Source organism: Lissotriton vulgaris, chromosome 7 (assembly GCF_964263255.1).
Source record: "Lissotriton vulgaris chromosome 7, aLisVul1.2, whole genome shotgun sequence".
NCBI lineage: Eukaryota > Metazoa > Chordata > Amphibia > Caudata > Salamandridae > Lissotriton > Lissotriton vulgaris.
In genome coordinates, this window is record NC_141695.1 from 1,279,901,501 (window position 1) to 1,279,913,824 (window position 12,324).

Sequence of the window (12,324 nt, forward strand, 5' to 3'; positions counted from 1 at the left end):
GAAGCGGAGGCCCTCCACCAAGTTCCTGTAGGTTAGGACCTCCTGCTCCAGGTAGGACACTCTGGGGCATAAGCGGCGCTGGCGTGCCTTGCAACTCCTGTTTGGGGCAGCTGCTGTTTTTGCTGCTCGGCGGTGGCGGTTGGCTTTGGTAGCCCGGCTCCGTACCGCTGGAGCACTGTGCTGGCTGGCAGCCCGTGGGGGCACGGAGGAGGATGCAGCTGTCCCAGTGGATGTTGTGCCGGTAGACTGCCTTTCCTCCTCCTCCAGGGCCACCAGCCACCGATATTTGGCGACAGTGGCATCCAGCCTCCGTTGCCGGGCCATTCGAGCCAGCTCCCTCCTTGATGGTCTGTTTGATTTGGAAGGAGCAACTATATGAAGAAAGAAAGACATAGTCTGTAACAAATGCTCCTTAAGATTAACACAAAATGATTGAGCAGAAAGTTGTGTCACAGTACAAGTAGCAAATTGAAAGCACAGTACATAACTATTGAGGACAGTATCTATCTAACCTCCCACTTCTTCATCCTTGCTCTAACATTAGTGGGAGTTTAAGGAACAAATTCTACGAGCACTATGGACTTCCATTACAGTCGACTATGACAGTACACCAGTCTTTTCCTTCTTCTTCTCTCTTGTTTAGGAAAATTGGTACGTTATCTTATGCAAGCCGACATAATGCCAGCGCAGTGAACTTGCACCCGAGAAAAACAGACGCACATCATGATGAGTGAGACAGACTTGCGTTACTGTACCGGTCCAGTACATGCAGGTGGTGAAGCTCTTACTTTTTTATTACGGGTGGCACTGAGAATACTCTGTTAAAAGGGCTACTGCTTAATTAATTTAGCTTTCACCCTACAGTGCAAATGAGTACTAGAAAAGGAAAATGAAGAAGCTAAATAATCTGATTATCTATCACTTCACATGGGATGTATTTGATTACATATGGGATGACTTTAGGTGCTTTGCTTATTATTGAGTGAACAGTGATACACCCACACATGAATGACGTACTACTACTAAACTAAAGTTATTAAGAGAGGTAGGGAGTGTCCACCATAATAACCGGATATATGCTGTGCTTGCAGTTGCAATACAAACTACTGCTACTATTCATGGTAGTATTTGGACAAAATTACAACTTCTTTTCCTTGCCTTTCCTACACTGGAACGCACGTGCGGGTGCGGTGTTACATGCTCTTCAAAGTAACACTTAGTTCATCCAGTGACCGTCTACTCTCTCTAGATACACATATGCTATCTAAGCGTCAGATAGTACCATGATCCAGGCATCCATCCATTCAAAGTATATGCACACATACAGTTTCTGTTTCACCCACCCAGGCTGTTCTCCTTCCACCCATCCTTGCTTCATCATTCACCCAGCCATGCACCATACCATATTCTTTCCTTCCCAGCCACCTCGGGGACCAAGCAAACACATATCATTCTTCTTTGCCAGTCATCATTACATTTCTCGTCCTTCCACACTTACTTACACCCTTCTTTCGCTTTTCGTTCCTCCCATGCATCAAGTTCATCTCAGATCTGATTGGGATTCTTCTGGCCAAAAACTTCACAGCTAAGTCGAAGTACATTTAGAGGAGGCTACTACCTGGTTGATTTATAATACACCCGTGCAGAAAGCACACTCTGCAGTCTTCAATCTCAATAAGTAAGGAATATATAGCTTACCTCTGCCCGCCACCACCGTGTGAACCCTCACAGGCACATTGCTGGTGTCGTCAGGCACTTGCACCGCATCCTCCCCAGAAGTGTTCCCCTCATCCACCACCTCCGCGCTGGCCCCGCCACCAGATGTTCCACCTACAAAGTACATTTAAGAATGTTAGAATACACCACTCACTACTATATAATATTTGGTGTAGGAGGAATAAAGAAATGTGAAAAAAACAGAAAACAATGTCATAATTTGTGACTGTCTACTCTAAAGTAAAAATATCCCTTTTTCCAGGGAAGGCTGTTGTCTTGCTGCACTTTTTGGCACAACTGATGAATGCTTGCTTTTTATTTTTAACACGCACCACTTTTTCTCCTAACAGACAGAAGCTTGACTTCTAAGAACACGAGCAAGATCAAGTTCAAACCAGGTGAGAGCTCGACTCGACCACAAGAAATGTGTCCAATTAATCGTCAGCACTACGCACTTTTCCATTTTCAGTTAAACGTTTAGTTTTATGACAAACTTGATTTTAATAAATGTGTTTACTTTTAATAAAGCTTTTAAACGTAAATAGACTCTGTGGTTTTTTGTCCTCCAGACTAGAGTGGCTGAGCTAAAGGTTTTGGAATTTTTGCAAGCATGAGTCCGTGCCTCTGACACTTCTTGACTCTGACTCCGTACTCTTGTCCTGCGTTGGATAATCTAAGCATCATTGGGGATCAATCATCGGTGACCTTGGGAGCTAAATGACTCTGCCACACTATCTAGTCAGTAAGGAGATTGGGGGTTCAACTACAAAGTCTGTTATCACTGAGGTATGTGGAAAGTCTAACAGCACCTATTAGAATTGATAAGCTAAGCAATGCATTATTTAGTGTCCATAGTTCTGTTTGTGCAGATTTGTCCCTGCAACAGTAGTAGAATGGAGTGTCCTCCTATCCAAACCAAAAGTAAAGTAGTATCTTATTCTTTCTTGGTGGTCATTCACCTTTTTATTGCTGGCAATTGTCAAAGCATAAACATTTAGAAGAATTGAAAAGACATTATGGACAATCCCAGAGGACTGCACTCAGTGCATAGAGCTATTGCTGACTAGAATGAGAGTCCAATGGAATTGCCAAATGTGCAATCTTACTTAGCTACACAGACAGACTAATAAGAATAATCTAGTAATACCACAGGGAGTCATAGTCGAGGCAGGATAAGAATTTAGATCCAGTCTACAAGAAGATCAAAGACGATTTAGAAAAAATCGAATGAGGAACGCTAGGAAAAAATAGGTACTCTATATTAAAATTAAAACTTACTGGGGCCAGCAAAGGAGCCCTCGCCTGCCCGATCCTGGTCTGCATCCTGTTGAACAGCACCCCCCTCCTCCTGTGTCCTCTTGCCCCTGGGGGGAGCTGATGTACAACATGAAAGAAAGAAAGACCAGAAAACATGGATGATATTTGTCAACCAAATCAAACATTTCAAAAGAACAATAACAAAATATTTTGGCAAAATAGCAAATAGACAACTATCCGACGGGATATATTGACCGATCTCATGTGGTCTATTACGTTATTAGTATTGCTTGATTTGCGGACCGTCGACTTGGAAAGTTCTTTTGTTACTCACTAAACAAAGTACTAAAAAGGTTTGCCAAGGACTGGCAGGCAGCAGTCCGCAGCACACGAAGTGACAGACAAAGTCCATCTTGATTGCAGATCAGCGACAACACTAAAGTTTCCTACTACATTAACCAGTCATTAAAATACTCAAACTATCAATCCACCACTAAGCATGGGCGAATTTTGCGAATTCGCGATCCGCGAATTTGCGGATTTGCGAATTCGCGATCCGCAAAATTCGCGAATTTGTGCGAATTAGCGGATTTTTGGTTTTTTTGCGTGTTCGCAGGGTTTTTGTGCGTGTTCGCAGGGTTTTTTGCGTGTTCGAGGGGGTTTTTTGCGTCTTCGCGAGCCGCTTGCATAGCGAAGTTACCCATGCAGTCGTTTATGGGAGAGGGAGAGAGAGATAGATAGATAGATAGATAGATAGATAGATAGATAGATAGATAGATAGATAGATAGAAAGAGAGAGAAAGAGAGGGAAAGAGAGAGGGAGAGAGAGAACGAGAGAAAGAAAGAGAGGCCGGATCTCTGAAGGGCCAGATTCCTGAGTTGCCCCTACAGAACATACAGCTTTTTATTTTTAGCAAAATGCATATGAAAATTGTGCTGTAAAGGTCTCTTTTAGTTTAACCCCTCCTGACAACTCAAAATGGGTGTATTTGCCATCCTCTCCCTTCTTCCTGTTTTAATATCTGTAAGTGCTTCCTGATGAGGTTTAATTCCTTGGACAGGTGTCTTGTTGCCTACTTGTAACTATTCTCTGACCCTGCTTCAAGGGTCAGAGCAGGGTCAGAGAATAGTTGCAAGTAGGCAACGAGGCGCCAGGAAGCAATTAGCAGCAGGTGTCCAAGTTGAAGTTAATTTGTTTGTAACCCTTTTGTAAAAGGTTACAAAGAAATTAGGTTCAACTTTTGCACCTGCTGCTGTAACCCTTGCTTGGCTGAAAATTCGTCCCCGCTGATTCGCGGATTTTACTGCGATTTCGCGAGATTCGCGGATCGCGAAATCGCACAAAATCCGCAAATTCGCCCGCGAAACGGATTTTACGCCCACCCTTATCCACCACCACTATTTCTTCTTATCACCATGTGTACAAAGGAAGGACTGGACTTGAGTCTGTAGGGGCTGATTTAGAAGCCCCTTGCGGCTCTTTTGCTCCATTGTGACGCAGCGGCAGAACAAAAGAGGCGCCATGGTGCGGCGTATATTAACAACGTGACGCATATGGGAGATGCATCACGTTGTAAAGCCCTGCGCCATCAGGGGGCGTTCCGGCGCAAGGGAGGGCGTTCCTGCGCAGGAACGCATCCTAAAAGTGGCTGAGGGAAATCTACAAGATTTCGATCAGTCACTTTGAGGACAATGATGCGTGACTCAAACCCACCCTGCGCCTCCTTGAAGCAGACGTACGGCTTGACGCAGCATTGGGGAGATAGGGCACCCCATAGCATTGATGGAGCTGCGCCATCGTTGCGACGCAAATCCAGCAATGCGCCGCCTTTACGGCACAGGTGCGTAATGCTTGGTGACGTTTTGGGCCCATGGTGCGCCGCATTGTAAATACGGCGCACCATGGGTGGTGGTGGCGTGGCGCACAATTACTGGCGCATCCCTGCTACTTTGCAGGGATGCGCCGGTAATTAAAAATCTGACCCTTAGTGTCTAGCATTACGCAGTTCTTTAAACTACACTCATACATAATTTCACAGGCCAATGAAATGAACACAAAATCGAAAACAAATAAGCATAGTAGCAGCACTACTGAGAAGGAGAGCAGTGCACCTGAAATGCACAGAAGATTTTGAAATATAATTTACCTACAATGTAATCAGCAGCATTATTGCTCTTGGTAAAAAACAAAAATTTGAAATATAATAACACACAGAGCAGGAGAAAACAGAGTAGTAAAGAAATAGCTACTACTACTCACCAAGTCCGGGGATCTCAAGGCCGAGCAGATCGCGTTCCCGGTCCAGGACATCCGTCCAGCGGTGGGTGGCCTGGTTGTAGGTGCGCCGGACCCGAGAGTGGTGGTACATGGCCTGGCACACCTTCTCCCACCGCTTCCGGCGCTCCTGGATCCTGTACCCGCTACCGATCTTGCGCCTGCCATGATGGTCCTGGGGAGGTGGCGCTGAACATAAAAAATTAGTGCGGCCACCTCCTCCGGACTGAAGATCTCCCGGGGTGCGACCTGCTCCCCCCTCAAACGCCCGCCCGGGAGCCGGGCATGGGGTGCGGGACCCTTCCCTTCTCGGGATGCTTCCCGGCTCCCTTTACCATGGTCTGGGCAGAAAGGAAGCAAAATAATAAAGAAAATAGAATAGGGAAGAGAAGAAAAGAAAAGAAAAGAAAAGAGTTTTAAAAAGTAGTTTAAAATTAACCAAAAGTAGCAGAAAACACAAAAATATAGAGCTAGAAAAATAGAGGGATAGATAATAAGTAAAATAGATTAAAAAAAACTTCAAACAAGCAAAGGATGGCAGAGATTCAGAGAGGATACAGACAGCATGCCCAGAACCATAGCAATGAATGAGAAACAAGATGTCCGCGCCCGTTCACGACCGCGTGGGTAAGTTCGCGTGAGATTTTCCTCGCAATCACAGGCGAAATTGTACTAGCGAGCCGCACACTTTGCGAGATTACACATCGCGCCCGGAAAAGGAAATACGTCATGCAAAGAAGATGGCCGCGCCCGTGAACGACCGCGAGGGTAACTTCGCGCCGTTGCGCTACAAGCGGCTCGCTAAAACGCACAAAACCTTGCGAGCTAACACGCCGCAAAAAAACAAATCGCATATTCGCACGAATTCGCGGCTTCCGAATTCGATCTCGCACAAGTTCGCGCCCCGCGAATCCCGCGAAATTGCAGAAAAACGAGTTTTGCAAAACTGAAAGCACTCAGCAGGTGCAAAAGTTCAAACTCATCATTAGTAACCATTCCCTGTAGTGCTTCCTGACTGGGGCCCCTCCAGAGTTCAGTTGCTAGTTGCAACAATTGTATGACCCTGCTCTGACCCTCACAGCAGGCTCATAAAATAGCTACAAGTAGGCCACAAAGGTCCTGGAAAAAAACATTGCACTGTAACAGAAAGCAAATTACAGATAAGGAAGCAGGTGCCAGACTGGAATTTTAAAACAGTGACACATTAATAAACCAACCCCAAATTAATTCATGTCAGTTGAAGCAGGGCAGGTGTGCTTGCTTTTCCCCCCCATAATCTACAGTGATGATGAACCAGAGGGTGGCATTCATGTACCAGAGGGTGGCAGTGGTGAAACAGAGGGTGCTGGGAACCTGTGATGATGAACCAGACGTAGAAACAACATAGTCGCGACCGTTGCGAGCCGACAAGTAAGTTCGCAATTGCGAACTGGTACAAAACCCTCGCGAACTGGCAGAAACCCTTGCGAACACAAAAAAAAACGCAAATTCGTGAGAATTCGCGGATTTTGCGGATTGCGAGTTCGCAAATACGCAAATTCGCGAACGCCAGATTCGCAAAATTCACCCATGCTTACAACCAACTTCACCCCCCAGCTCCCCAGAGTTCTTTGGCAGTGCCTGCTGCTGTTTTGGGCTTTCTGAGGGACTGCGTGTCGCAGGGAGCTGGAAGCGTGTCTCATCAAAGAAGAAGCGTGTCGCTGCTGCTGCCGTCGCATCGCGAATGTCGGCGCTGTAGCTGTCATATTGCACCGCATCGAGAGAAGCGTCTCGCAACGAAGAGGAAACGTGTCACCGTCGCTGCTGCTGCTGTCGCAACTCCGAAGGAGGGTGTCGCTGCAGTAGCTGTCGTATTGCACCGCATCAAGGAGACGAGTCTCACAACGAAGGAGAAGCGCGTCGCCGTCGATGTTGCTGCAGTCGCATTGTGGATGTCAGCGCTGTAGCTGTCGTATTGCACCGCATCAAGAAAAACGCCTCGCATCCCCCGGAGAAGCGGGCCGCCGTCGGAGCTGCTGCCGCCGTATCTTGAATGTCGGCGCTGTAGTTGTCGCCTTGTGCGGAAGCGCCTCGCAACGTTGGAGAAGAGTGCCGCAGCCAAGGCTGTTGCCGCCGCATCGCTGAACAAGGGTGTCGCCGCTGCAGCTGACACATCGAACCGAGATTTCCCGCATCCCCAGAGAAGCGCGCCGCCGTCAGAGCCGCTGCCGTCGCATCTTGAATGTCGACGCTGTAGTTGTCGCATCGTGCGGAAGCTTCTCGCATCCGTGAAGAAGCGTGCCGCATCTGGAAGATCTTCACTTCTTTATTTTTTTGCACCGGAACTTTGCAGCATTTCCATCGCTGCAACATTACTTGTGGAAGCGCAACGCATCGTAAGGTACATTGACGCAAAGTGTTGCATCTAAAGAACTGAACTGAACTAAGCTAAAACTACCATCTTTAAGTATAGTATTGTGTATTTTTGTCGTTATGGGCTTGTGTTAAATCTCTATAAAGAATACTTATTGTTTATATAAACCTTGTGTGGTGTCCATTTGTAGTGTTGTCACTGGGTTACTGTATGTGGTCACAAATGCTTTACACACTGCCTCTGAGATAAGCCTGTCTGCTCGTGCCAAGCTATCAAGGGGGTGAGCAGGGGTTATTTAGGAGAGTAATCCCCTTATCCTGACTAGAGGCAAGGGTCCCTATGTGTCACAAGTACCTACCTGTGCCAACTAGAGACCCCCAAATTTAACAAGGATCATCAATCACCCAATCTAATATTTGAGGTAGAGGAAATTGATTGTGCTCTGGCCTGACCAACTTTTTGAAGGCACCTGGTCTGGATGGGGTCCCAGCAGATATATTTTTGGAAGCTAAAGCGCTATGGACACTGGCGTTGACTAATTTCTTCATTGTTGCATCTAAGAGAGATCCCCCGAGCTCTTGGAAGCAGTCAATAATTTTCCCAATCTATAACAAGCATTGGCATAGCCAATAGTTCTCGCCTTTGGGACCTTATAAGTGTTTAGCCATGCAACAGTTGATGTTGTTGCACCAAGGATATTGTGATGCATAACTAAATACTTAAAAGGTACCAAAAGCAAGACCTATTGGCTACGCCAATGCTTTTTTAATGTGGTTACAATCACATTAATTCTCTTGAGGAATCATAATTTTACAAACCTTTTCCCAAAATGGATGCATGGCCTAAAAACTCTGTACAACTTCCACAATATGACAATAACAAAATGGGGATACCATGCATTCTAATGTACAGTAGAAGTAAACTCTGACCACATTAATTAGCACAAGGCCTAGTTTCTCTGCTGTCCGTGTAAATCTCACTGACTTACTTAAATAGTGAAAAGACATTCTGAGTAGAATAATCTGAGGAACAAATCAGCACAAAAGTCTTCACGAAAAAGGCCTATTGAAAATCATTGCTTAAGAAGTCAGGCTGCATTTGTCTGTCACTGCCTAATATAGACAGCAAATAAAGCACATTTCCGACTTTCAACAAAAAAGTTATCTTTTTTTCACAGTGTATTGACAACTGTGAATGTAAAGGCCGCCACTTTCCCTGCCTCCTCCCTTCCTAACACATTAATTATCAGTGTGCACAGAGGACAGCTAACAGCCATGAGTGACCAAGCAAAGCGGAATCAATGCGAGATGGACTACAAGTACCACAAGACACTGGGGCAGAAACTCACATAATAGACCCCACACCCTGTGGTGGTTGAAACAATCCTGAAAGCTCAAAACGATCGTTTGCCAGGAACTTTCTTGCTTGATATGCTTTTACGTGCAATGTATCTGACTTCCCTTAGTGGGAACAGGTCAAGGCTTCACACTGTTCCTGACGTTACTTAAGAACCATCACTGTTGCCTTACATTTAGTGTGTAGTATCTGGGTTCCAGCCCTGCCTCTTAGAGCATGGTTTCAACATGGCAGACATGGCCATGTGTATTCTTGTTATGGTGACACAGCTTCTGCTGCCCAGGTTTTCACTCTTTGCATTCTGGGATTTGTAGGCATGGATTCATAATGGTATGAACAAGACTACAAGTCCCAGAATACAACGGAAACTCCTGCACTGGAGTAGCTAGTCACGTATCAATTGGGGAAACTTGACAGGACTGTTATTTGTAGATCGTAGTCTTCTTTTACAAACCACAGTGAAATGGGACGTTTACACAATTGATTTATTTAAAGTGAGCAAGGCCAAAAATCCCTGAATGTATTTGCAACATGAAAACTCATGGCTGGAACCATAATATCCAAGACTCTGACGCCAAGGTCACTTGGTCTACTGGGAGGTGAGCCTGGCCTCAAGAACACACATGAGCCCGCAGGCTCCAATCCTGTGTCGTCTTTAAGTGCGGTACTTGCACTAAGTCGTGCTACTACACACTGCAACTATGCTGGAATGTCAATGTGCTACACACAGCAACTAGGCACTTCAATGTTATTCTCCATATTCTATCTCGAGTTACAGTTGGTCAGTATGCAGAACCATTTGTGTCTATGGGTGGGTCTTAACCATGTTGGACTTTGATGTAGTGACTGCACGCAGGCTTCCACAGATAGCATTCCAGATAGGTTCGCCATTCGAATTACACTTGGAATGCAGTGATGAGGGCGAAAAGCACTTATTTGGCAATCTTGTTGTCCTGGACCTCGGCTGCTGCTGTTTGGAGCCGAAGGATGCTCGCAGGTTTAAGGGGACACGAAAAGTTTAAACCAGTAACAGTGCAAGGCTCCCCCTGCCTTGTCCTATCTTGTAAAACAGCGACAGTAGCAGCTACTGCCCCCTGCCCCCCCACGAGGTCGGAGCCAGTGTTGTGGAACCTGTCGAGTTTGTGAAAGAGGTGGGCAGGAAACAGAGAAATGACCAAAAAGGGGGTCAGAGTGCCTGTTGAAGATATCAAGGAGGCAAGAGCAGTCAGCGTGTCCAAATTAAATTAGAGGTACCCAAACAACAGCTGGAACAATAAGGGCAAACGCTTGTTAGCGCCAAAAGTCCTACGCCTCCATAAAAAGACCTAAAAAGATACATCTAGGAAGTTTCTCATGAGAACCTTTAAGAGCCTACTTTGTTATATGTTCAGTGTCCCATTGTATAATAATTGGCTGCTCTATGAAATGAAACATTAATATCTAGCATGTCCTGGTTAGATCATGAGACTCAAATCTTTAGCAATACACTCGTTCATTATAAGCATGTGGCAGAATTAACTAAATCTAAATTACGATTAAGTCATATGGTGTGAGGAAGGAAAGAAATACATTTTGCAGCTAACAGCACATTTCACAAAAACATTAGGTTCTATAGTTCAATTATAAAGTTACATCAGCATATACAAAAAAGGCATTTCTTTCATTAAAGTGAGGGAAGGAAGGGAAGAAACAACAGAAAATATTGAGGCCTAGCAGTGAACGTATCTCTGGAATGGCACCTTTTTGCAGATATAAGCAGCATTTTCTCTTTTTACTCGTTTAATAATGCCTCTGTATTGACACAAATTTCCTAAGTTAATGCCAAGACGCATTTCTACATTGTCATGTGGTAAATTTCATCAAAAAATTTAAACTTCCTCTGCTGCATACCCCAGGATTCTTAGTTCTGTTTTCAAAAGGCAAACAAGGTGTCACAGTGAATGAAAATATCGAACACACAATTTAGTCACTTAGTTGACAAGTTTATTTTGATGGCTGTCAGGAGATTCAATCAGTTTCATATTTTCATTTGTTTGCAGTGTTTTTCTCCACGCCCTATATTCTAAACAAAGGTGTGCTCCTTCCAGCTACATGCACTCGAATAGAGTTGACTACTGGCAATATGTTCTTATAACGACAAATGTACAAAGATTCCTTCCACTGTGAAACGAAAAGTCGTAACAAAAAGGCGTACCCCCAATGGATCATTGGACACTAAAGCACGTTGCCAATGTAAACAATAAATGGAATCAGGGTAAAATTGGTAAGTTCCCACTCCCTAAGTGTAAGGGGGCATATTTGCCCAGCTAATTACTAATCATCCAATTCCATGTAGCACACAGTAGTCTCTTCCCTCTGCTCCAGACTGGTTCTGCATGAATTCATCTAATGGTATAAAACAAGCAAAACTGGAAAATAAAACAAAAAATTGTATAATTACTATTCATTTGGCGATACAAAATGGGATAAAAAGTGTAAAACAAACTAAACAGCTGGTGATGGCACATTCCTTTTTCAAGATTTCAAAAATCCCACCAGAAAAAAAGACACCAATACAGATTAAAGATTCCTGATAGGGCTCCCTCTAGTTGCCTCGTGACCATTGCATGCCCACAATAGGGCATTACTGCATAACAGAGCACAATAGGGCCATCATGGAGGGAGCTCATCCATAGGCAGTGACCAGGTTCTGCAGAGCATGCCCAGCCACTGCCATTCCTCGCAACCTCACCACTGGTGCATGGGGGACAAAAGCCCACCTGGAGAGAGTGTGGCCTAATGGCCAGAGCTGCACACTTTGGAATCGGGGAACCAGGTTCGAGTCTGGAGGAGTGGGCTTAACATCCTGTGATGCAAAACATTTAATCTCCTCGGGGGCCTACCAAAAAATGAATGTGTCCTTGTGAAATGTAACTGCTGCTAATGTAAAGCGATCCAATACCTTGGGGTCGAGTTCGCGCTATATAAAACTGAAAAGAAAAAAAAACTGCACCTTTATTCAGCTAATGAAATACTTTCATGCGCTTGTACTTTGCACTATATGATAGAAACCATATGCCCAGGAGAAGTAGGTGACAAGTTGTAAAATACCTATAAATTTTAGGTGAACAGTAGTGAGGCAAATGAGGTGCAGTGACCCTCAATATCAGCAAGCATTGGCAAAGCCAAAAGATCTGGCCTTGGCAAGCATGCATTTTTAGCAAACATATGTAATGTACAAAAGGAAATTGACAAAATATGAAACATAGGGAAAAAACAGAGTTGCTGTGCATGGGCAAATTGCCATCAGTTACAGTGCATAAGACCCAGTGGCTGTTTGCTCGAGTGGATAGAAGCAAAATGTGAATGATGTTTGAGCAGTGTATGA